General features: G+C 35.5%; 1 pseudogene; it reads left to right on the top strand.

The window, feature by feature from the left end:
• The first annotated feature begins 1,866 nt into the window (after nucleotides 1–1,866).
• LOC109266625 (acidic leucine-rich nuclear phosphoprotein 32 family member A-like) lies at nucleotides 1,867–2,575 on the top strand (annotated as a pseudogene).
• Nucleotides 2,576–14,116: the final 11,541 nt, after the last annotated feature.

Below are 14,116 nucleotides of genomic sequence, written 5' to 3' on the forward strand. Positions count from 1 at the left end.
TAAAATAATCAACTGCAGATTTTAACATATTAGTAGATTATAAGAGTTTGCTTCAATATGTCTCCATCCATTCTTATTTTATGCTATTTGGGTCATACAAATTGTATCTTTATACATCATAAATTAACAGCGTTATAATCATTTTTTATGCAGTTGTCTTTTAAATAAGATAGGATGACAATAGTTACCATAAAATACATTTATACCGTCTTTTATATATACCTATGTAGTTGCTCTTTATCTCCTTATGGATTTAAATTATCATCTAGTGTTATGGCATTACAGTCTGAAGGACTCCTTTTAGTATACCTTTTAGTGTTGGTCTGCTAGTGATGAATTCTCTCAGCTTTATTTCAGAAAGTCATAACTTCTATCTTGTCTTTGATGGGTAGTTTTGCTGGATATAGAATTCTTGGTTGATAGTCTTTACCTTTCAGCACTTTCAATGTGTTATTCCACTGTCTTCCAGCACCCATTGTCTCTGATAACAAATGTGTTGCTAATCTTATTAAAGACTTATTGTGGGTAAGAAGCTATTTTTTGTTAGCTGCTTTCCATCTTTTCTTGCCTTTAGCTTATGATAGTTTGATATAATGTGTCTAGGTGTGTGGATCCTTTCAATTTTATATTCCATGAAGTTCATTGAGTTTCATGGATGTGTACTTTAATGTTTTTCATCAAATTTGGGAAATTATATCCATTATTTCATCAAATACCATTCTGGTCCTTTATTTCTCTTCTCTTTTGCATCTCCCATTGTGTATGTTAGTATACTTGAGGATGTCTCACGGGTTTCTGAGACTCTGTTCATTTTTATGTACTCCTTTTCTTCTATTTGTCAGACTTCATAATATTCATTGACTTCTCTTTCATATAAAAATTTTATGCTTGTCTAGTATAAATTCCACATATGCTCAGAATTTTCCCAAGATTACAAAAATATTTACCTATATTTTCTAATGAAAATTTTAAGTTAGATTTTTATTTTAAGTACTTGGCCCATTCAGGATTTATGATATGTGGAATAAGGAAAAGATAAAGTTGTATCTTATTTCAAAATAAATAGTAATATTTACATTATGGATCTGTCATTGCATATTCCAACCTCCTCCCCTCTATTTCATGCACAAGAGAAATTTGAATGTGACAGTCAAGATATGATACATAACAGAATATTGTAGAATTCATTAACTTGAAACTTAATTAAAGTTGGAAAAAAAACAGTCATATAGCTAATGTTAACACAATATTACTTGAATACTTAAGAATGCCACACTTAGTATATATCCAACCCAAGAAACATTTATCAAATTTGTTACTGTAATTCCTATTTTCCTTTGACAAAACCAGTATTACAGAAACTGCTAATTTTCCATGAAAACCATTTTATTCTTCCTAGCTAGATTTCCCAGCTTCTCCTGTAGATAGGTCTTGTCATGTGACTGCAGGCTATTCTATGAAATGCTAATAAATTATGTGTCATTTTCAGGTAAAGCCCAGAATAATTTCCATGAGAATTCCTCCATGCTCTTAACCTTCCTAGCTTATTTAAATGGTATGAATGATGATAACCCTGAAACCACATGTTTAAGATGCAAAGATGCCAAGATGCCATTAAACTGAGTCTTTGAGTAACCACTAGTAGGGAATTGCTCCCCTAGCACTATGTTCTGGAACAGTCCTAAATGAGTGAGCAAGAAATAATACTTCTATTTCATTTAGTAATTACACTTGGGGTCTGTTTTGAGGCTGTAAAGTGGAATGCCGCTGGGAAAAATGTAAAATATATGGTTTTGTCATAATGATTAGAAAGCAGACTGATTGAATTTCCCTGGCATGGGAGCCTCTGCAGAAGGAGAAGGAAAGATGGACATGGACAAATGGATTCATTTAGAGCTGCGGAACAGGACATCCTCTGACGTGAAATAGATTGTCCTCAACAACTGCCAGTTGATTGAAGGCAGAATTGAAGCCCTCCCAGATGAATTTGAAGAACTGGAGTTCTTAAGTACAATCAATGTAGGCCTTGCCTCAGTCATAAATTTACCAATGTTAGACTTTAGAAGCTTGAACTAAATGATAACAGAATCTCAGGGGACCTGGAAGTATTGGCAGAAGACTGTCCTAACCTCACACATATAAATTTAAGTGGCAACAAAATTAAAGACCTTAGCACAATGAAACCACTGAGAAAGTTAGAAAACCTCAAGAGCTTAGACTTTTTCGATTGTGAGGTAACCAACCTGAACGATTATAAGAAAACATGTTGAAGCTCCTCCCGCAGATCAGGTATACCTTAATGGCTGCGACTGGGATGACAAGGTCCCCAATCAGATGCTGATGACTATGTAGAGGACCTAGACAAGATGAGGAGGACGAGGATGAGGAAGAGTATGGTGAAAATTCTCAGGTAGTAGAAAACGAGGGGAATGGAAAGGAGGAGGAAGAACAAGATGAAGAGAGTTGTAATGATTGGGACATAGACGATGAAGAAAATAAAGACAATGTTGGTGAAGAAGAAAGGAGTCAGAAGCAAAAATGAGAACCTGTAAATGAAGGAGATGATGATGACTAAGTGGAATAACCTATTTTGAAAAATTCCTATTGTGGTTTGACTATTTTTACCCACCCTCCTCCCCCAAATCCCACTCTCTGAAACTTATTTTTTTCTGGTTGTAACATTGTTGTGGGAACAAAAAGGGGAGAATTGTACTGGGGGGTTGTGATGGGAGGGAGGGAGGGAGACAGAAGGTTGAATACAGTACCATTTTTACTGCCACTCTATTTTCCCCCTACTTTTTCTGTCTAGTTTTGTCCCCATAAATGCAATAGCTGAGTACACACCAAGTGAGCATTTTTCCTTACTTTCAAAGAGGATGGTGTAGAGGGCTCTTACATTTCCTGGTACTGGTTGGAAGGTCATGGGTCCTCTCCATTTGGTTTCTCAAAGCCCAGAAGGGGCTGAGTCCTGGCCATGCCTTACCTGTCATTCTGGTTCCTGTGATTTCTGCATTTCTTGGGCCTGCTAGAGGCATCCAATGCCCTGGTTTGTAAATAGCAACCTAAAGGAATTTTTGCGGAATGTTTGGGAACATTCCCCATCTCTCATTTCTTTCCCTCTTCACATATAATGGTGGGCTTTTCTCTAGGAAGAAGACTCTGATACTGCTCTTCAGAGCTATGTGCCAAACAGCTGAAAACAGCAGGCTTATGAGTTAAGTAAAATTGACTTGGTAATTATAATTAAAAGAGAAGAATACAACCCTTAAACTTCAACCTCTTTAAAAGATTTTTAAAAAAAGAAACAAACAAATCTGCCGTATCTTGTTCTGTGAAATATTAGAACACTTTGTTTTACAAAAATAGAAGAGAATTCTTCCACACGTACTTCTGTACTTAGATAATTTTTACAGATGTAAGTACAGGAGACATTACTGCATGTCAGCTGGGTTTTTGCTGTTGTTGTTGCTGCTGTTTTCATACACCTGAGCATGGAAAAACTGACCCAAAATTGTATTTTCTTACCTAGTGGAAATCCAAAATGACTGCAAATTCCTACTGAATGTACAGGTTTGTTTTCATGTCCCTCTTCTGGATTGCTTTAGCAGTGGTGTGTTATTTCCTAGCCTGTATTTCATTTGGGTAAAAGAACATCTGTAGTGGTTATTCTCCTCCCCCTCAGAAGTGCCAAACTTTGAGTTTTATGTCTGTTTGTCATCAAATTTCAATGATTTTTTTTTCTTACACACACACACACACACACACACAGGAATCACAAAAGAAGGAAAAGACACTACAGGCTAGAAATCTGAAGACTCATTTCATACAATGGCAAAATATTTTGTACAACCTGAAAAAACATGAAATTTAATTAATGCACCTAAGGCTTTAGGAAAAATAGTTGGAAAAAGTCAACTATTCTTAAGTATTCATACTACTTACTGCTTTTGGCTTGGTATTACAAGTTAGAGACGAGTTCAGGGAAATAATTATTTACTGTAAAAACAAAGACCAAGTCCACAAAATATTGGAAAAAAACAAAGGATTCTGGACCCTAAAGAATGTAAGATTGAAAAAGACTTTGAACAACAAAATCCCATTAAGACTTCTTAACAACCATCCTGCCCCCTAAAAAAAGACTTCTTAAGACCCATTTAAATCTGTGGTAAATAGGAGATAAAGGATTTATATTCCCAATTAAGACTATTTTCTTTTAGATAATCTCATGGTAGTTGCCATTAAGTAGAGAGCATGAGAAAATTATGGGGTCAAATGACAAAGATAGAAAAGCCTTGAGAACTATGTCTAGTAGCAAACTTTGGGTTTACGTAGTTTTCAGTACCTGCAAAAAACTACTAGGAAATAGATCAGTAGCCTATCATGATATCAAGGGAAATATTTCCAAGGAAAAAGAAGACAGGCCCCAAAATGTCTTTAATTGTTTCAGCTAAAAATAAACCTTGGGCTTCTATGTTTGCACCAGCAGAAACAGAACAAAAGCTGTACTAGTCTCTACGAGAAGTAGATTCTCAACACTTCCTAGAAAAGTGAGCATGGAGACTAACAAGCAAGGAATAACTCCCAGAAGGCAAAGTTGGAACCACTGAAAATGAGATTTTTCCCCTGAGAGAACATTCAATTTCTAATCAAATAATTTCCTTCATTGCCAGGGTAGAACTCTTCTTAATGCTTCCCTACACCATTCTTTTCTTTATCCTTGCGATTTCAGTGCTTTCCCATTGCCCACTATTCCAAATTAGTTAGTTTTGTATGGATATCTTTTCCCCAACCTACAGTTATATATTGAGTTTGAAAATGCAGTGGACTTGTATTTTGAGTTTCCAAGTCTTGAGACAATAAGTACCCGCATTCTAACCTAATGCGGAGACTATACATCACATAGAAATTTGGCACATTGAGCTAGACACTGTTCTCTGCTTCCCTCAAAGTTTTGTTTTGTTTTTGTTCTTTACAGCAATGTGAATGATATACGACCAACAGCATGTAAGCAGAATCGATGTGTGTCACTTACAGACATGGATCACAAAAATTTCCTTATTGTTTTTCTTTGCTGGCTGACTGGGATAATGATGTCCACAGCAACCTTAAAGTCATGTCCTGAAGATGGGAGAATCACAAAGAATCCCTGATTAACTGAATCCGACAGCCCACCTCCACTGCCCTCCACTGAATTCTTATCCCTGAATTGCTGGCATGGCCCAGGGCTGCTATGTTTGTGACAATTACATGTTTCTGCCATTGAATCATTTTGCTATATATTTATTTGCAAGAGTAGTATAGAATACTTAATATCTTAGGTTTCAACTAATATAAACAACTCCAAATATAAAACTATTTGTTTCCAAAGGTCATTGTATTCAAAAAAATCATATGCTGACACAAGAAATAAAGAAAATGATCTTGAGTATTTTACTATATTAACTTTAGCATAAATATCTACTACAGTGAGAAGTGTTATAGAACTTTATATCAGTATCTGGATCTTGTCCACTGCTCTGTGGATTATACTAGGAATATAATCTAAGGTGGTTTTTGTAATTTTGTATTTCCCTTGAAATGGTCATTTATTTTACTAACTCTATAAACTCTTTTATTACCACTTAGGCGGTTTTATTTTATGAACTATATCCTTTAGCAATGGAATTAGCACCCTTATGTGTGGTTTTGTCTTTGTTTTGTTTACATTTTAACTCTCCTATTTGAGAAATAACTACCATATGATGTATCTTTAAATGAATAGGTTTTAGCATGTGATAATCTTGGCTACAATGTTTCTCTTTGTAACATACATACTAAGCAGTTGGACTGGTTTGTTCAATAATGTTTATGACTAAAAGATTTCCTGTGGCTAATAGCATTGGCTTTGATTACCATTATTAATAGTTTCCTTTCCATGGACTTAGGAAACGAGAGATCACTAGTTAGAATTTTGAAACCATAGGAGAAAGTTCTGAAAGCCATGTCCAAGTTGACGTGTTTCACCTCCCTTCCACTTACCTAAACATCCTTCTGCCCATGACGTTTTTCAAGAGAAGGTAAAATATCAAATCAAAGAACTCTAGCATTTAAAGGATTTCTTTTACATTTTTATTCTATTTTTCCTGTCACAAATAGAGATCCAAGCTGCCCTTCATAAATTAATTCCATTTATAGGCGAAGAAACTATTTATATAGGTATCTTTAAGAAATTTCACCATCTGAAAACATTACATGCAGCATATGTAAATACGCTTATATAAATACATTACTTACTTTCTTAGTGGTCTATTCTTTTTTCCCTTCTTTTCCAATCCTTTTTTGTTGTAATTGTGCAGAGTAAGACTGACAAATATTGGCTGAGAATATTGCCAGGTAGATAAATATCCTAATATCTGCCTATTAGAAGGCACAGAATCACCGAGAGAAAATGCCTTTTTAATGGCCCAATGCAATATAAACCCAACACATTGGAAGTTAAAACTGATGGCCTCTCACTTCCTCGGATGATAGTATTGTTCAGGAATTTCTCCTCAAAAGAACTAAGGTTATCATCATAAGAAATATTTTCAATGCAATCAAGGAAACCAGATATATGCATTTTGTTCATTCATAAAATTCATATTCTATTCCTATCACACAAAATATTTAGATATTTAGCATAATGAAGTCTATCAAGTTTCAGCAAAAGCCTCTTGAGTGCATCAGAAATATGATCTTTGAGGACATTCAAAGCATTTCATGACAAAATAAATTTCAGTTATGTGACTATGGCACAAATAAACTAATATTTTTGCATTTGATCCATAGGTTTGATGAAGGAGCTTGAGGCGAGCTGAGGGCAAAGTACAAGTTAGCACATCCCCACCCCCCCCCCACCCCAGGTGGGACATGTATGATATTCCTTGGACACTCCCAGCTACCCAAAAATAGAAAAGGACAAAAAAAATGGTTAAACTGGTAAGTGTCTCCACAGGTTTACCAGAAAAAGGCAGTCCCATCAATGGTCTAAAGTCCAGGAACACCTTACTGTCTTAAAGTTAATGCCTTGCTAGAGGGAAAAACAACTTTAGCTTGACAATAGCTAGGCCTCAAGTAAACTTTAGCATGTGAAAGTCTCTTCTGAAACTCCTTCTTGACTTTATCTCCCCAACTCCATTAAACGGTCACCCCCACAACCCAAGTGCAGCTCTTCCTGTCCATGGGTCCCACTCCTATCCTTTAATAACATCACCTTTTTGCACCAAAGACGTCTTTAAGAATTCTTTCTTGGCCATAGACTCCAGACCCCACGAACCCCCCATCACCCCAAAACTTCATCAAGTTCAAGTTTTTCCTAGGTGCCTTAATTCTAAGAAGATATTTAACAAACGTTTTAATACTGATTAGGCTGAATTTGTTAAAGGTCAGCTTCCCCTACCCACTTATCTTGCAAGATTATTAATGGACCTGTTTTTTTTTTTTTTTTTTTTTGTTAGCCTACATAATGAAAGGTACCACCAAAGTGCTGTAGATCTTGATTTTTAAAATAAATTCAACTTGCTATTAATTTTGAAGTTTCTCAAAAGGAATACTTTAGGTTAGAAATTTGGATTTATAAAGATAAGTTGTTCTTTGAAAACCTTATCACTTTAAAAGGAAAAGATGAAGATAACTGGTGTTATACACCCCTCACCCCTAAACTCATCAAGAAACACCAAAAATTCCCCAGATGATTTTGAAGTAATTGAATCACCATTAGAAACGGAATGAGTGGCTGTGCTTTTATGTGATATTTATTAAATCAGAGTCCACTTTTCTGATTTAATACAATCAGCACTTCCTTCTGATTGCAACCATTCTGATAGAAAACTAAAGTAAAACTAAACTTTGAAATTAATATTTTCCAACTACAGCATTATGACAGCATTGTCAAGAATGAAAGGTATGATCAAGTAAAGAGGTATGGAAAAATAAAAACAGTAAAAGGAAATGTAAGGAAAGAATGAGAGGGACAAAGTTAATAGATCTTGTGCATATTCTCTGCTGTAGATACGATACTTAGTTCTTTTACCTAAGCAATTTCAATTGATCTTAACCACTTGAGGCAGGCAGTTGTTATCAATCCTGCTTTATAAATGACAGCACTCAGGCTAACTGTAACAGAATAGAAGCTGTCTTATGCAACAAGATCATAAAGATAGAAGTCAGTTAACGCAAATAATATGAAAATAGTATAAATAGCATACACATGCATTAAACAGTCCATTTTAATTTAAAACATATCAGGGCACATACATTATTGGAAAAAGAATACATATATATATTTATTAATTAATATATATTACATTATTATATACATGTTATTAATATATAATATGATATATAAAACGTATATTAATATATATAATATATATAGTTTTAATTTGAGGATGGCTCTACTAATTTCGATTTTCTCAAGTTATCTTACAAAGGCAACTAAAACACTATATCATGATTAATTTGCTATGCCATAAAGAGAAATAGGAAAGCATTCAAAATTCAGAATCCTGATTTTTCATTATTCATCTCAAATTTTTTTTACTTTTCTTACTCCTACCTAATTCAAAATCAGATTTTAGACACCTTTTAGATGCCAAATATAGGAGCCCATGACAGGCCACCCCAAGATGGGCTACTTTGGCATGCAGATTATGCCAAGTTGAAAATAATCATGGTCCATAAGACTCAGAAGAAACTTTAACCTGCCCCCATTAACTACCTAAAAGAATTTAGATGGAGGACCTACTCTGGGAAGACAGCTATCACCACAAGATAACTGTATTAGGATGTAAAGTAGGTGTGCTAGACAGGGAGGAACCTATCCAGTCCTATTTGACCAAAGTCCTCTGTCCCACTGTTTCTGAAGGGCGTAGCAAACATTTGTTAACTAAATGTTCTCTCTTTCATCTTCCTGTAAATTGCATTCCTTCCCTTTATAGTCCTAGATCCCTAACCCTTCTTCTTCAGGATGACATATATATATATACCTCATTTCGTCTATTTTGGAATCTCATGTCTATGTGGATTACCAATACATACGAAATTGAATTTGATTTTCTCCTGTCAATCTGTCTCACATCAATTTAATTCTTAGTTCAGTTATAAGAACCTTAGTATAATAGAAAAAGATAGTATAAAATAGGCAGTGAGGGAAAGGATAGGACCTGAGTTGCCTGGGTGGGGAAAACCACTATTTTGGAACAATGCTGGGAATGTGTGACCACAGCAAACCCCTTCAGGCTTGAAGTTCCTTTTAAGAATATAACAGACCCCACCTACTCCCCCTCAGGTTTCCCTCAGCAATTTGACAGAAGACCTAAGTATGGCCATAGGCTACCCCTCATACAATAAGGAGGAGCCAGTCAGGAATGGACAACCCAGCTCCGAGAGCTATCAGGTTAATAAAGATAGAACCTGAGAAGGAACTAGGGTGAAGGGAAGGGTGAGGGCTGACCAGAACCTTATAAAAGAAGGACCATTGCCTACAGTCCTCGGCCATTCACTTTCAGAAGTCCCCTCTCAGTAAAGAGCTCTTCATACTATTCTTCCTTTCTGATCTTATACTCTAATAAAACTTTTGCCTGCTGCTTATTTTGTTCTTCAAAGTGGGGAGACAACAAATCCCAGGCATTGTGGTAAAAAAAAAAAAATCCTGCAGCATTAGGTGACAGAGGAAAACCTTTTCCTCCTTAATATTTCTGAAGCATTAATTGTTTTAATAAAAATCAGTATTTTTTCTTAGAAATAACAATTTTATAATAAGCACAGCATCCAATTACATGTCATAAGGACATTTGGAAAGAAAAAAAAGATCCTTGGTTTTCATATAGCTGAACTTGTGGGAGCAGAATTGATATTTTTAAAGAGGAGTCTAATATTCTCAAATATTCAGCATGCAAAAGACAATAGTAAATGAGAAGGTTGACAGTCTTTTATGAGAGCTTCTATAACAATAATAGCTGTTTATTTATTTATCTAATGAGTATTAAGCCATTAATGCATATTATCTCTTTGATTGTTACAACCTTACGGCTTCATTACACACACCTACATGATGGACCAATAGAAGCCAAAATATCCTCTTCAGATTATAATCAGCTGGAACAGAATGGTTAATTGCTCAAATACACAGAACACATTTTGTCCAAAATGAGATTGGTTGTTTGGAGAAAAATGGCTTAGGACAAAATTTGAAGGCAAAGGAAAGTTGTAGAAGGTTCATGAAGGAAAATCTTTAAAAAGGAATTTTATGTGTGGTTAGGAGGGATTAACATTGCAATGAATGGATTTTAAAAGTACACTGGCATAAGATTAAACTCTGCTTTTCTTGATGTTTTCTTAGATTGTTGGTTTACTTTTGAAAGAAAATGTAAAAAAGGTCTTTTGTCTGCCAGAAAAAACAAACTTTGTTTTGTCTTTATGGGCTCTTTGATTACTTAGTTAAAACTTCTCAGTGTTAAAGGAGCTAGGTTTTCCTAATAACTATATAACCCTACATATTTGTTTTTGAAATCCCTTTTTGCCATCTTGGTTAAATAAATAATTTAAAGTTTTAAGAATTATAATAATCTGTAATCCTACTTAGGATGCATGCGCTTTATAACTTTGTAAGGTTTTAACAAACTTTCCCAAGATTTAAATTGTAAATGAAGTCTCTTTGACCCATTAGACCTTTTTGTTTGGTATGTTAAGTTACTTGAAAAGCACTGTCAAATAATGGTAAACCTTAGGTTGTATTCTTGGGTAAATGCTGTAACTGCTCAAATATAAATGTAATTCCTGAAGTTTTAATATGTTTTGGTAATAAGGTCATCACTTGATATTCTAATTATCAGAGTGTTGTGTCACAGAAATAACCAAATTTCCTTGTCAAATGCATCATAATGAATTCTAATCAGATTGTTAACCATGCCTATTTTTAAGTCTTTTGTCATTTATAGTTATTGTACTTATTCTCTTACAAAACATATTTCACCTTCAAGGAGATTCATAAAAAGGACTTTTAGAACAAATAAAGGTACTTGACATTTTTAAGATTAATGCTAAAGTTGGTAAGAATTTCCAGAACTAAGAAGCTGCCTTCATACTCAACAAAAATTAGTAACAAGGGACTAAATGAACTGAGAAAGATTATAGTTTTTGTGACTCTTGTTTTAAAGTATTGCTGGTTCTCTAATGTTTGTTCTTCCTGATTAAGCAAACTATCTCTTAAGACATGATATACAAAAATATTACGAAGTATTTATTTATAAACAAACTAAAGCATTTATCTTTTTTCTCTACTTACACCCTCTGAAATTCACAAACTCGAGGACTGTTCTTCCTTCCATGGCAATCATACTTATTTGCATTAGTTCATTAAGAATCTGTTCTAGTAACAGGACACAATTGGAAACATTGATTATTTTACCAAGGCTTTGATTGGAATGTCATATTTGAGATACATGCATAGACTCAAATATGACCAGACAGCTTTAAGGAACTAAGACTTTATGAAACATGGAAAAAAAGAGCCCCTTGGAAATATTGGCTTGATTCCTTGCTTACAGGGTTCCCAGCAGCCTTACCAGGTGAGTAAAGAATGTTGCTTCCTGGCAGGTGCAGGAACCTCAAGATGTCTTGGGGACCCTGTGAAAAGGAATTTGCCCAATTCTACAGGTATTACAGGCATGTGTGAAGGCAAGTACTTGGCTTGGCTTTTGGCCTGGACAGGTTGCCAAGAGTTCAATGTGGAGATTCCTTACAAAAGGTTCCCGCAAAGCCAACTTTAAAAGATCTATATGAACAATCACTATTCTTGCTGAGTTAATGTAAATAATTAAGCCAAGTTAAAATTGGACTTCATTTGCAAATGAATTAGTCTTGATTTGGCTGTCTTTGGAAATGAAGGTTTTTTAGGGAGAAAAATTATGTTTCAATAAACCACCTTTATGGATATTAACTTCTAGTTGTGATTGTCTTTAAATGTTGTTTGCCTAAACTGGACAACTTGAGGCAAACTTCAGAGAAATTATCACAATAGCACAGGTATGGACAATCTTCTTGTTTGTTGTTCTATGAGGATAGTAACAGGACCCCATAGGCATATGATTGTTTAAACAACTGCAAAATGGAATGGATTCCTCCCAACAATTGTATGTGAAAAGTCTTTTCTCACTGTAGACCTATCAATAGATAAAGACAATACTGCCTTATTAAACTATTCACTTGAGGCTGGGTTAATTCATAAATCTCTAAGTGAATAAGCAAACCATATCCTCCCTAAATATCATCCAACAGTTACTAGAAACCCACCCCATATAAACCCAGGAGATCTGGTTTATTTAAATGATTGAAAGTCTAATACAGCAGGGGATTTAACTCCAAAATGAAAGGGCCCCTTTCAGGGTCATTGTTATATACTCCCGCTGCAGTAAAGTTATAGTCCATTCTTCATGGGCTCCTATATCTAAAGTAAAACCTGTACCCTGTTTACAAAAAAATAAATGAGCAAACTGATGTGCCTTCTCATTCCTGTGAACCTGTAAAATACCTCGAAGTTCTCTAATGATGGTTTTGTCTTTCTTTTTCATTCTCCTTTTCCAATTTATATAATTCCTTTTCAAAATGGGCCATTCAAAAGGATCATCACAGACATTTGGATTACAAACCAGAAAAACCCTTCTGATTCCTGCTGCCTGTTCCCACTCTATCTGAGGTTGTTTCAAGCCTGACCTCTAAAAACCTTCTCACTGACAGCACTGGTACACCTGAGAGACTAAGAGAAAAATTACCAGGTGTACTCACAACTGCAAAGAAACGACCCCCCCCCCCCCCACCGTAACCAGCCAGGGGGTGCCCAGTTGCAGTCTGACCTAAAGGCGGGAACCAATCAAGTTCTGCTGAGTGGTTTGAAATAAATGCAGGAACCAATCAAGTTCTGCTGAGTGTTCAAATTTAAATGTCAACCAATAACAGCTCTGTAACTGCAAAAAATCCCTAACTTGTTTGTGCCTGTCTATAAAAGAAGCTGTAAGATCCTTGCTCAGGGCCTCTTAGCGTCACAGGCAACGAGTGCGCGGAGGACCGGGTTCGAACCTGCAATAAAGGACCCTTGCTGCTTGGCTTTGACTCTGGTGGTTTGTTTTCCGGGGGTCTTTCGAATAGGGGTATATCACACCCTGGGTTTGTAACTTGCTCTAACCTATATTTTTCTTGTTTCTATAAAAGTGCCTTTTATTAATTATCTGTTTACTAAACAAAACAGAGTCTATATAATGGCTAAACACCAGCTGTTACACGGTTAAGGACTTAAATGGCTCTCAAAGTGACATTATATTATTAAATACTGAAATATATCAAATGCATAAAACAGTTCTACAAAACAGAATGTCATTAGATGTTTTAACTGCTGCACAAGGTAAAACTTGTGTTCTCATAAAAACAATACTGTGTATACATTCCAGATTACCACAAAAATATATCTGGATTTCTAACTGACATGAATACTCAAAATTGGCACTTTAAGCAGTCCTTCTTTTCCCTTGCATGATCGGCTAAACTCCTGGACTGGAGGATTTTTGTCAAGTACCAAAGGACATTTATTGATGTTTCTTTCTTGTTATTCTAATTTGTTTGCTGTTTTCTCCCATATATCTCTGCCTAGTGCCAAGACTATCACTGCAATAACTTCAAGCCAACAGATGATCCTTTCTACTCAAGAAGGTTCATACACATTGTCCACCTTGGATTCAGCTGTCTCTGCCTTTTGTAACTCTCCTATATGTTCCCCAACTGATCAATGTTGACCCATAGGTGTAGGGAAAACTCTACGCCCCTTAGCAGGAAGAAGCTACGGAAGATGAGACCTTCCACCTTCAGCAACCTTAAAGATTTAAGGGTCAAAATCATTTAGGGGGGATTTGATGAGGGAGCATGGGGTGGGGTAAGGACAAAGTGCAAGCTAGAAAACTCCCCCCCACCATGTGTGTGATATTCCTCAGGCACTTCTGGCTGCCCAAGAACAAAGGAAAGGAAACAAGTGGTTAACTGAGAGATCACAGTCATACTTGCAATGGGTCTCCATCAGTTTACAAATGTCTTAGTAAGGTACAAGAAA

This window comes from Panthera pardus, unplaced genomic scaffold (genome assembly GCF_024362965.1).
Source record: "Panthera pardus isolate Hobbes unplaced genomic scaffold, ASM2436296v1 HiC_scaffold_11, whole genome shotgun sequence".
NCBI classification, from domain to species: Eukaryota; Metazoa; Chordata; class Mammalia; order Carnivora; family Felidae; genus Panthera; species Panthera pardus.